The 13,181-nt window shown below is 33.5% G+C and overlaps 1 protein-coding gene and 1 pseudogene across 2 annotated transcripts in view; both read left to right on the top strand.

The window, feature by feature from the left end:
* CSMD3 (CUB and Sushi multiple domains 3) overlaps window positions 1-13,181 on the top strand; it is a 1,328,729-nt gene that overhangs the window by 405,032 nt on the left and 910,516 nt on the right. The window lies entirely within an intron of this gene.
* On the top strand, window positions 10,058-10,965 carry LOC139436469 (small ribosomal subunit protein uS5 pseudogene; annotated as a pseudogene).

The raw sequence follows: 13,181 nt of genomic DNA, 5'->3' as shown, positions 1-13,181 counted from the left end.
ATTGTATTTATAAATTTATTTTTAGTTTAATCCATCATTTCAAGGCTCTTTAAGGTTAAATAATTACCTAAGCTACTTAACAATGTTTAAGGATAAATACAAAGCAAAAGATATAAAACTATTCAAATGATTTTAAAATATACTGATTGCTAATAAGTCTGCCATTATAGCTATAATGAATAATATTGTTTAAGTAATGGATTTTAGGGAAGTCCTTTAATATATTTCAAAATTTAATAGTGCTCAATGGTCTAATAATATGCCATTTTTACATCATAAATAAACATTTAGAGATTCCAAGCATTTACAGATACTTTGCTTTAAAAATCTATAATATAAATTATATCTATAGGAAGTTGGGTATCTTCAACTGAATATACTCAGTGGAAAAAATGTTTGGTTTGTAGGCACTGGTTTCAAACAGTGAGGTGAAAATGCTGTGGCATGGATCAGTAGTTTGCAGACTGATTTACTGAGAACAGCAGGTGGCTAACAACCAAACTTATAAGATGGTGTCCCTGAACAGTGCACTTGTTTTCTAGGTCAGGGTTTTAATTTTCAAAGGAAACTAAGTGTTTAAGTAGTGAACCTGACATGGGTTGAGTTACTATATTATCGGAAAATTAAATATAAATCTGATAATAGGGTAAATTAATTATATATTAACATTTAAGTATTTTTTGTATAAAATGTATTATCTATTTTAAAAATAGATAAAAATGTCTTATCTCTTTTATCTATTTTAAATCAATGTAGTTATCAAAAGAATATCTATGAAGTTAGAATATGCTTTGAATAAATAACTTATTGCCTCACAGTGAAGATTTAATATTAGTGGAATAGAAAGCTATAGTGGAAGAGGCAGAATATTTTATCTTTCTAGTGGAAATTGAAAGCATGTCAGGAAACCAGGATTCCAGTCTCAATTTTATCACTATATGTTGTATAGTTTTATTTTCTCTTGCTTTTTACTATTCTAATTGAGTTCCACACTAGTAAAATAAAAGAAAAACAAAATGCAAATATACGTAGGGAAAGTATGATTGAAATATTTGAATTTCTTCTAAAAAGAAAAATAGTTTATGAAAATAGAATTACTTTTTAAATTTTTTATTACTTTTAAATAGGCTTTTAACAATAATCAGAAATCATTAAATTGAGAAAGTATAACTGCTCTCATATTTCATATGTAAACCACCCACAATAGCAGAAAATGCTTCTGTGTAGTTTCAGTTGAATAGAATGATGTGCAGTTTACAAAACAAATTTCCAGACTTTAGGTTACACATGCTTTATATTAAAATGCTTAACAAATAAGCCAATAAAAGATGCACTTTAAAAAGACGTAATACAAATGTTTTCTGTTATTCTTTTCATTTGATAATTGTATTACTTTCCTATAACTAAAAAAAAGAATTTTATTTAAATCATACATTTTAGATTACCTTAGATACCATATTTTAAATTGCCTTTACAAGGTATAAATTGACAGTAAGTATACTAAAATATAGTAGTCTAAATTAGTTTAAATAATGTTCAATAATATTCTTTATATCATATTTAAGTATCTCTCTCTGAAAACTGCTATCTTTTAAATATTCTTTTCTTTTCCTCATCTTTTGGTAAAATTTGCATTTTTTTTTCATAATGGGTCACCTATAGTTGGAACCACCAAAGTGTTACAGATTTGTTTCCATTTTTCATCATTAATTACCCTATATTTTTGGCTAATGAAGGAGATTATTTGAATAAGAAACAAAAGGCAATATTTTAATGATTTGGTTCACTTTGCCAGTCTGTTCATTTTTGTTGCTGTTGTTTTTCATTTTCTTGATGCCCAAAATAAGTAAAAAGAGAAAGTAGTTATAGGCCTATTCTGCTGTTTCTTGATACCTATTGCTTCTTTCCAAATGTATATATTCATATTTGTTTGCTGTAGAAACCAACAATTTCAGTTATAAAATCTACTAATCCGAGTAGAAACTGTCTTTCACAAATCCTGTCTATCTCCTGGGTTAACAAACACTTTCCTTTTCTTGAGTAAAATGTACTGAATAATTCATATGTTGCGTTGTTCTCTTTTGGTTAGCCTCCATTCTGCTCCCATCAGTTCAGTTCTATGCTTAAATAGTGGCAGTTGTATTTAGACCCAATTATTTTTCTTTGTAGATATTATTTTGAATATATATTGAAGTAACTTGAGGAACTATTTGTGAATAAATAATGAAAATTATTTTTATGAAAACCAATTAAGTGCTTTGGAAAACTTGATATGGATGGGTCACTAAAGCATTCCTGTCAATCAAGTGTGGACAAAATATCTTTAAAGAAAGGAAAATAATAGAAAGTAATTGAAAGCAAAAAATAAAAGAAAAATAAAAGAAAATAAACATAGAAACAAAAACAGATCATTTAACAGATAGATACCTTTAATTTTTGTTCAAATTTAAAGAAAATGGTAAAAAAATTATGCATCATGAAGTATGCAAGAAAGACCTAATGAACTAATTGCTATTGCAATTATTAAACGTTTACTTAAAGAAAAGTTCATAGGCCAATATAAGAATATTTGTAAATAAATATACATGACATTAAATATTTCAAAAATGTATTTTTACTAAGTATTTTATACTCTGCATTAACTACGTTTTTGATTAACATATCATTTATGTATCCTAATAACAATGCATAAACATGATTCTCCTGTAAAATATGCATGTAATTCTACAGGCATAAATTTTATAACAATCAGGTGCCATAATACATAGGGAATTAAAACAGCTGTTAAATCAAAATAATTTTATGACAAAAGTTCCTTTAGATTTTTGTGAACATATATCTCCTTCCATCAATTCTAAAACACATATTTTCTTTCTTCTAATTCACTTTTTAAAATTTTCACTAATACATGGGAAACGGACTTTGGCCCAGTGGTTAGGGCATCCGTCTACCATATGGGAGGTCTGCAGTTCAAACCCCGGGCCTCCTTGACCTGTGTGGAGCTGGCCATGCGCAGCGCTGATGCGCGCAAGGAGTGCCGTGCCACGCAAGGGTGTCCCCCGCGTGGGGGAGCCCCACGCGCAAGGAGTGCACCCGTGAGGAAAGCCGCCCAGCGTGAAAAGAAAGTGCAGCCTGCCCAGGAATGGCGCCGCCCACACTTCCCGTGCCGCTGACGACAACAGAAGCAGACAAAGAAACAAGACGCAGCAAATAGACACCAAGAACAGACAACCAGGGGAGGGGGGGAAATTAAATAAATAAATAAATCTTTAAAAAAAAAAAAAAAATTTTCACTAATACAAACCAATTTCCCTTGAAAAATAAAATACAAATTCTTGTTTTAAGTTTTCTGCTGGGAAACTTAGAGACCTGGCTTTGGCAGGTGAAGAGAAGTCATTTACCCTACTTTATTTTCCTTAGCTTATTTTCCCTTTACCTTAAAGTATTAAAGAACAAAAATTTTAAAAAAAAACCACAACACCAAAACCGAAAATAAAAAATATTTTTTGAAAAGAATTTCTATCGTACTTCTCTACTCTGAGGTAGAGGAAATGTGGTTTTTTTGTGTGTGTGTGTTTTTTCTATTTCCAATTTTCTATTCTCTGGTTCTGCTCTCATGAAAAGTTTCAGCCTACTTTGAAGGTCTACAATTTCTCTACCAGCCTTAATAATTTTATCACTTTTCTATCAGTTATCCTAGTCAGGCCCTCAGATCCTCACAGAGGAGGTAACTTCCTGGATCACAAATTTACTTTCTATTATGACTGAAACAATTGTCCTGAATGATTTTTGTGTTCATGTGGACGATCCTTTGAACACCCTAGTAAACTCTGTTTGACTCTAAAGATAACGCTTATTTTCTACATAGCAGAAACCTGTCAAATAGCTAAAATTTCTCAGGAGACTGCAGCTTCCTAAACAGAAGAGTGATGAGCATAAGGATCTGAATACCAGATGGTAGAGAAATATGGGACCATAAATGACTTGAGAAGAAGCACACATACAGATGGAGAGAGACCCCAGACTTAATGCCTCATAGAAGAGAAGAGAAGGGGTATATTCCAGAGAGCCAAATGATCAGAAAAGTCAAGGAACATGATGATTAAAAGTCTTCAAGTACTTTATATGATTAGTTGACAGTGATCTGACTAGAATTCAATGAAGAGTTAGTACTCAAAGTTGTTCACATTTTGTTGAGGAGATAATTGTGTGGAAAAGAAGCTGATATAGTAAGTATGGACCATTCTTTCAAGGGTATTATTGGTATTGGCAATTACAGAACATTTATTCTCCTTAACATAGAACGTGGACAAACGTCAGTGTAGGTTTATTACTGCCCACACTTAAGCCAATTTGGGGATTTATGTTTTTCTCTAATTCTTAACTGAGTTTTTCCCTGTTTGTCTAGAAAGACATGCAGCTTCTGCAAAGTCTTTTGATATAAAAGACTTTGCTATAAAAGTCTTTTGATATAATCCCTTTTTCTGAAATTTTCTTGAAAAAAAATGACATTTGTTTATAATAGTTTGTACTTATGAAAGATATGAATAGCATAGCTTAAATGCAAAGATTTTTAAGAAGCAATAAGTAGAAAGGGGAAGTATTACTATCTTGCTTTTTATAGTTAATTATTCTTGTTACCAATTATGTAATATCAGGCTTACAGGATTCCATTCCAAATATCTGCAGCTCCACAGTTGCGCAGAAAGCTTGGCATGAAAATAAAGGCCCGCAGCCCTTGCACCTACAGCTAGGTTAATTGCCCTTAATTAACTTGCATATCTTATAAAGTGAAAAAAAGAGTCTGAGGCTTGCCTTTATCTTCTGTAAGTCTCTGGCTGCTTCCCAGAACTATCTTCTCCTGTTTTTCTCTGCAGTTCAAACAGAAAATTATTGGGGCCTTCTTTTCTAATCCGAATTTCAAAATGAAAGCCCAGAAACAAAGGTGGCAGCTTCATCCCCAAACTCCTGTCTTCATGTCATTTTATTCCAAATAAATCAAACTTTCATAATAACTCTTGTCTCCAAATGGATTTATCGTTCTCCAATTCATGTTAATTAGAAAGCGATATCTCCATTTTCCATACAGTTACATCCTCAGGTTCTTTACAGCATTTAAGTCACTCTTAGGATTTATGAATGAAGTAATTTTAAATAAAAAATTTAAGCTGCAGTTTCCTTTCAATGATTTGAGGTGCCCAGAGACTAATACTTATACGTATTTTACTGTCAGTTCCCAACTGGTTAGGTTTTTAATCCATATGAAATGTCTTTAGGGAATTATGAGTAGGTTTTCTGCTATGTATTGTAAAGTATTAATGTTGCTTTATGTACTTTCTTGAATAAATTTTCTAATTTCTAAATAATTATGCCACCACTTACCAGTGCTATATTAGCTATGTATTTTTTTAAGTTAATAATCATGAATAATTACAGATCACTTATTGAAGTCTATATTATCTCCAATTCTCTTTGCTTTTTAAAAATTTTGAATGTGTAGGATTATTTAGGTTGGTGGTATTAAAGTTTTAAATTAGAAACAAGTCACAGAGAAAAAGTATAATTTTGGCTCTTCCAGCGTTTTAAAATTAGTGAAACCATAAAGTTATAGGTATCACTAGGGAAGCTTCTTTAGATTTATGAAGTAGTTCTAATTAAAGTAGAAACAGTACCTAAGGGAACATTTGACTGAAAATTGCAGAATAAATATCCCATGTTAATTGTATCAACTCAGCCTCTTTAACTTCATTTTAGTTATTCCTACTTTTAACATAGGGATTGAAATGGAAACCGATAAATTAACTTATTTTGTATCATACATCAATGTCAGAACAAATTAATCTTCACTTAAGGGTTTATTTTCCGCCATTCCTCTTGTCTAGGATTAGAGGTTACTTTTTTCTTCCTTATTGTTTGGAAGGAGGTAAAAAAAAAGAAAAGCTTCAGGGATTATTACAGACTTTAATAATTAATATTTCACACTCAAATTTATACAAATCTGAAAATCAAATTTTATCTAAAGTATACATATTTTATTTAACATTTATCTGAAAATATGTAAAGCACAGGTCATATTCTAATGTAATCTACAATATTTGATGTTACAAACTGGTTAATACATGGAAAAATAATTTGCTAATTAAAAACAATAAAAAAAGAAATTAACTCACATATGATAAATATTTCCATTCTATTAAGATCAATGAATTTAATTTTTTTGAAATCTCTTTCAAGTAAAATATTATTTTAATAGATAAAAAGAGCTGATATTTTACTTTAGTGATCCTACAGTAGGAAAACAAAATGTTTAGGGGGAATTGTACTTTGTTGTTTATTTAAGATATGTTGAAGAAATATGTATTACAGTGCAGATCCATACTTTAGCTATGATGGCAGTTTGGTATTGTTTATGAATTCCAAAAATAGATATTTGATTGTGTTTATAAACTGGTCTGTTCCTCTGGGCATATTAGTTTGTATTAGATTCAGAGGTTTCATTTTACATTATTAAAACAAGATCAGGACTTTTATTTGACCAAGGGCAACTCAGGCAACTTGGTTTGAGTCCCTGCACCTCCCTCCCTTTTGTGGGCTGTATAAATGATGATCAGTCAAAGAAAAGGAAGTAAATGCACAAAAAGAAGAACATAGAGAGTTTAGTTTTGGATGCAGAGCCCCAGGGAGAAAGTTAAGCCTTCTCCTGATAGTATGCAGCTGAAGAGACTAGAGCCCTGAAGAGCTGGAAAAAAAACCAGAAGAAAACAAGCCCCAGGAAGAGAGATGAGCCTTATGCTAGCCAACAGCTGAGATCAGAGGAAACTGGAACCATGGGGCCTTAGGAGAAAGAGGAAGGCTGAACCCTCACAGAGACCAGTAGCCATCTTGCTCTAACGTGTGGCAACAGACTTTTGTGAAGGAAATAACTTATTCTTTATGGCCTTGTGCCTGTAAAGTTTTGCCCTAAATAAACACCCTTCATAAAACCAACAGATTGCTGATATTTTGCATCAGCACCCCTTTGGTTGACTAATACAGCTATCAACTAAGGTAAGCATTGTTATATTGGAAAAAGCAAAATTTCATATCCTACACAACTAATTTTGGTATACATCTTAATTGCCTTCATCCCATTGCTTTTACAAGTGGCAGTTTTGAAGTCAATAACTAGCTAAGGAAGAGGATAAAATTTAAAAAGAAAGCATTCCCTTTTAGCTATGAAATATTGTAGAGTTTGTTGTTGTAATATGCAAATGTTTGTTGTTGCAATGGGCAAGTGTTGTGGGACACTTGATAGAAATACATTTTTTGACTGAAACATAAGAGCTAAATTTCTCTTTTTTTAATTTAAATAGGTATTAAAGATTAGATTCAAACCAATTTTTAGAAGTTTGTTTAAATGGAACTCTATATTATTCTGCAATTCTAAGGTAGGTTGCTTGACAGGAAAGACAAGGTCTCTGCTTGCATCTGTCTGATATTCTAACTGCAAGAGTCTTGAAATAACTAAATTATGAAATAATAAAAATAATTTCAATACTGAAAAATATTATGATGAAAAAAAGTATAATGTGAGAGAATAGAGGGGGCCAAGTTTGGGGCAGATAATGCAGTAGATTTCTCTGAGGATAAAATTTTTAACTGAATACGAAAAAGATGAGATTAGCTAATGAAAGAACTATATAGCACAAAAGGATTCCAAATAAGTGAAAAGGCCTATGGGACCAAAGAACATCTCATGCTTAAGGAAAAAAAAATGTCAGTGTGGCTACAAGGCAAAGTTGCTTCATGTGAGATCAAGATGGAGAATAGACAAATGCCAGAAATTCCAAGCCTTTATAGGTCTGGGTAAGGAGTAAAAATTTTATTCCAGTTTTAATGGGAAGTTAAACAAGAAGTTGTGTGTAGGTTGTATAAAGAACACTTAGCTACTACATGAAGAGCAAGTTTTAGGAATGCTCATCAGAATTTGAAGTAGAGAATATTCTAAGTCTAAGTGAGACTGTGAGGATCCAGCTACCATTATAGCAATAAGAATGAAGAAAAATGAAAAATTCATAATGCATTTTGGAGGCAGAGCAACAAAATTTGTAAATGGACAGGGCTTTTCTGGGAGTGAGGAGAATTACTTCAAAGATGAATCTTAAGTGTTTGATATATTGGTAGACAAAGATGCCATTTGATGTTATGTAAAAGAATAGAAAAAGTACATATTTTGGGAGGGAGCATCAAAAATTCTGACTTGAACTTACTGAGTATTAAATACCTGTATGAAACCCAGGTGGAGATGTAAATAATTTGGATATTTTAAGTAGCATGTTGAAAAACAATCAATATTTATACATGAACAAATATATAACTGGTTTTAGTCTCTGCTCTTTATTTACTATCACATGGCAACCAGGATACTGCCTCAGGTTCTGCTGTCATTAAGGATTTTCTTTCTGACATTGGCATTAGGTAATTTTTGATGTCTTCAAAATGGTCTCATGATTATACTAAAATGGGCATCTACATAGATGTCACCTGCTACTTGGATGTTCTTAATAGGGGAAAAGTATGCTACCAAGCACTGTGTACTCTGATCTGGATTTAAGGTTTGGTGAATCATCATAGTGAGGTACATCCCCCACTGTGCTGCATAAGAGATATAAACCAAATAATATTTGGAGGCATTTTCCCTCTTAATCATTTGGATAACCTATCTTAGAACAACTCTTCATCTTCCTCCTTGAGGTTCTTGGGAGCCTCATATTTCTTTTGCTCTGCTCTCCACTCAAATGTCCATCTTCACATAAATTTTCAGAGCTTCCATTCTTACTTGGTATTTGATAATTCTTACCCTCAAACTGCAGGAGAAATTCTTTTAGAATCTCCAACTTTAGAAGGAACAGTTCTGAATGCCTTGCCTCTCCCAAGGAGAAGTGAAAAGGGAGGGAAATTTACTTATCTAAGAAGGCAATTTCTTTCACTACCTAGCCCTTTCATATAGTTAGAAATAGTAACTGTCTTCTTAGCAAGTCTTTCTCTTGCTCTGAACATGCAACTTAGAACAAAGAACTTAGATCCCCTTTGTTCTCATTTTTTACCTGTTTTTGCAGGAACCCAGGATGTAGAAAGGCTATATTTAAGTACAGTTCACATCATTGTTTACACAAGTCTGAAAGTAAAGGGAAAAGTCTTAAAATATTTTAGATATAGACTTGAGAGTGGACAAAATATGGATGATATTCTAGTGAGACCACTTCAGTAAAAAATATATACTGTATTACAGGACATTGCATTCAAATATTTTGTAAATGGAGAAGTAGCCAGAAAATGACATTACAGTGAAAGGCTAATGGGGCAAAAGAAAATCCAAGAGATATGGAATGATAGGATCCCACAGATTTCTTCTTGAAGATGACATGACAAATTATGTCGATGAGGAGGGAATTTGGCAAAGTTGGAGATCAATTTATTGGTCTTATTAGTTCAACGAACTGTCATAGAATGTTATAGCTGATTTGCGTATAATATAAATTATTATGTTCAGGGAACAGATAACAAAGTAAAACACACAAAGTGCTAGTCATGATAAGTTTATGATGGAAAATGAAGTAGAAAAAGAGATAGGCAATGCAGGGAGGAGATGATATTTTAAATAGAGTGAGTCATACAGATATCTCAGAGAAGGATTTGTAGGATAAAGGATTAGCAAGGGCAGGAGCCATTTAAGTAAAGTAGATCAGATGGAAAGCCATGGGGAAAAGTTAGACAAGGAAGTGAAGACAGCATGAGCTTCCTGTAGCAAGGCAAAACAAAAGAACAAATGACACAAGACAGAATGGGAGCTATTTCCCCATCTACGACTTCAATGTTCTCATTTTCTCTTCTTTTCTTGAAGGAAACTTGGAATCACATCCTTTTTACTGGAGTTGGTGCCTTGGGGGTGGCTTTAAGGCAAGAGGAGGGGCTTTAGTCATTGACTGGAGAAAATAAAACTTGTTTTATTGATAGATTTTCAAAAGTGTAGCTTATTTTAAAAATTAATTTAGCTTCTTCTTCGAGAAAACACCAAATGGCGGATGACGCCTGCGCTGTGAGAGGCCCCGGGGACCCCGGGGGCCCTGGGTTGGGAGGCCTTGGCAGCTTCCGTGGAGTGGAGGCTTTGGCAGTGGGGTCTGGGGCCAGGGTCGCGGCCATGGATCTCGCGGAAGCAAGGCCGAGGACAAGGAGTGGCTCCCTGTCAACAAGCTGGGCCGCTTGGTTAAGGACACAAAGATCAAGTCCCTGGAGGAGATTTATCTCTTTTCCCTGCCCATCAAGGAGTCTGAGATCATTGACTTTTTCCTGGGGACGTCCCTCAAGGATGAGGTTCTGAAAATCATGCCTGTGCAGAAGCAGACCCACGCTGGCCAGTGGACCAGGTTCAAGGCCTTTGTCTCTATTGGGGACTACAATGGCCATGTGGGCCTGGGTGTGAAATGCTCCAAGGAAGTAGCCACCACCATCCGTGGGGCCATCATCCTGGCCAAGCTCTCCATCGTCCCTGTGCAGTGGGGCTACTGGGGGAACAAGATCGGCAAGTCCCACACTGTCCCTTGCAAGGTGACAGGTCGCTGTGGCTCCGTGCTCTTGCGCCTTATCCCTGCCCCCAGGGGCACTGGCATCGTCTCGGCCCCTGTGCCCAAGAAGCTGCTGATGATGGCGGGGATCAACGACTGCTACACCTCGGCCAGGGGCTGCACAGCCACCCTGGGCAACTTTGCCAAGGCCACCTTCGACGCCATCTCCAAGACCTACAGCTATCTCACCCCCGCCCTCTGGAAGGAGACGGTGTTCACCAAGTCTCCCTACCAGGAGTTCACCGACCCTCTCGTGAAGACGCATACCAGGGTCTCCGTGCAGAGGACGCAGGCCCCACTGTGGCCACCACCTAGGCTGGGTTCTGAGGAAAACAATAAGCGTTTGAATGAAAAAAAATAAAAAATAAAAAAAAGAAAAATTAATTTAAATCATGATCTTAAGAACAAAAAATGTAATTCAGAGAATCATGGAATCAAAAAGTGATTCTTGAAACTTGTATTATATGAAGATAAGGAAAATGTTGATTTCCCATTAATGTTTTGCTTTTATTATATCCACGTACAGTTATATTTTATACTAAAATCTACCTGTTCTAACATTTCTTTTAGTTATGCAGTAATACAAGCATTCATCAATAATATAGATGCCTGGAAGCTATTGTCTTGATTAATAAATAAAATTGTTTATCCTACTAGATAGCAAGCATATTTACAAAATTTTTAAAATTGAATTTGAATCCAGTGAAATGGAACATTTACTTAAGAGTACACAATTCATTTTTCTCATAAGGTACTAGTTTTTTAGATTGAAAATTAGGATGAAGAAAATCTAACTAACTTACTCCCATAGAAAATATTACCTCTAATTTAACTTCAGTAACTAAAATATTTTTGCATTTCTTCTTTAGGCAGGTTTTTAGAGAACTGTAGATTCACAAAAAGTCTAATTCCCATGTGTAGCAGAAAAAGACAAAACTTTAAAATTTATAAATATGATATTTTAAAGTTTTACTTGGCTATTAAACATGTAACTATTATAAAATTAATGTTTTTTAAAATTTTGCTAGATATATGAAAACTGTAGGATCTTAATAAATAGTACATGAACTATTTTATATGTGAGAATAAGAGTTAGTCTTGTATGATAATACTTTCAAATGATAAGATTTTCCTGGAATATGCCATCATCTTTAACCTTTTTCAACATAATACTGACAAATGTCTCCAAAATTCCCTTTTGTAACCATGATGATGGAAAATATTTACATTTCAAACCATAATATTCAATATCTATAAATAGCTAATGGGAGTAAATGTCAACAAAGTATCAGAAACAGATATCAAGATTCAATGTAGCATTAAAAATAAAGGTAAGTTGAGAATGAAATCCTTACAAAAATTATCTCCTCCCACAGTATGTTATTGACATATCATCCTGTCACATTTGCTCTTTTCCTTGATGGAAAAAAAGTGATGGCTTTTTTTGAAGGTTAGGTGTTGACATTTAATGAAATTCAGCCCACATTTCCTGAGCACCTGTTAAGTTCTGGTAATCTAAGCACTGTGAAGAATTGCAAATGAAGATGTGACCTTCAGGAAATTATAATACGTTTGAGTGGCCAAAGTGGTCGACTGTGTCTTTAGCACAAATGCAGAATTTTTCACTAAAATTAATATGTGAGTCCTTGAAATCCTTCGAATATTTATGTATATTGTATGATAAGCATATAGTAGGGGCAATAAACCCCTATTTATAAATTCTATGTATAAGCTTTCAATTTTTTGCAAAGTTGAATAATCAGAGGATCCAAATGAGAGTAAAATTTAAGTCAGCAAATAGAATATATCAGAAAAAAATCTTCACTGCTCTATGATATGGAAAATAATACAATATATCTATAGTAGGTTTTATTTTTAATAGAATGGAAAGACTATATACACACACACTTGGACCAATGTCCAAGGTACTAATTTTTGAGACACCAGCAAGTTTGGTAATAAAATCACCTTATTTAAAAATTAGAAATAGAATGGACGATAATTTTTCTATACAAATTATGAGCTGTTTTCACTGTAGATATAGGGTGGGATGAAATCACTCTCAGAATGGCCTTCCATTAATGCAATCAACCCATTATTTTTCAATATAAGATAGAAATGTAGCATTTACATAGCATAGCATCAGCTTTGAAAGAGTCACCATATTTTCAGTATGTTGCAGGAAACTGTTAGAATAATTTTACATTTAATGTCAAATTTTTGCTAAATTGTTTAAATTAAATTGGAAGATGAAAAATCTGGAAATAATCCCAATTTACAACTCCCACTTTTTTCATCTCCTTTCTCCTAGCCGATATTACATCACTGTTGCTAGATCTGGAAGCATCACTCTTACAGAGAATTTTAAATTGCTAAAAATAAGATCTGTATACGTATGTATACACATATATGTATAATATATGCACACACATATGCAAATGGCATATATATAAAGTTGTTTGGTATATATGAGATGCTTATATTTGTTTATATGCTTAATACTTTACGTTCTCTTCATGCATGTTTATTTAAACCGATTTCCTCTTACAGAACCACATTCAAAGAACAGTCACTACT

Source organism: Dasypus novemcinctus, chromosome 14 (genome assembly GCF_030445035.2).
Source record: "Dasypus novemcinctus isolate mDasNov1 chromosome 14, mDasNov1.1.hap2, whole genome shotgun sequence".
Classification (NCBI taxonomy): Eukaryota; Metazoa; Chordata; class Mammalia; order Cingulata; family Dasypodidae; genus Dasypus; species Dasypus novemcinctus.
This window is presented reverse-complemented; position numbering and strand designations above follow the sequence as displayed.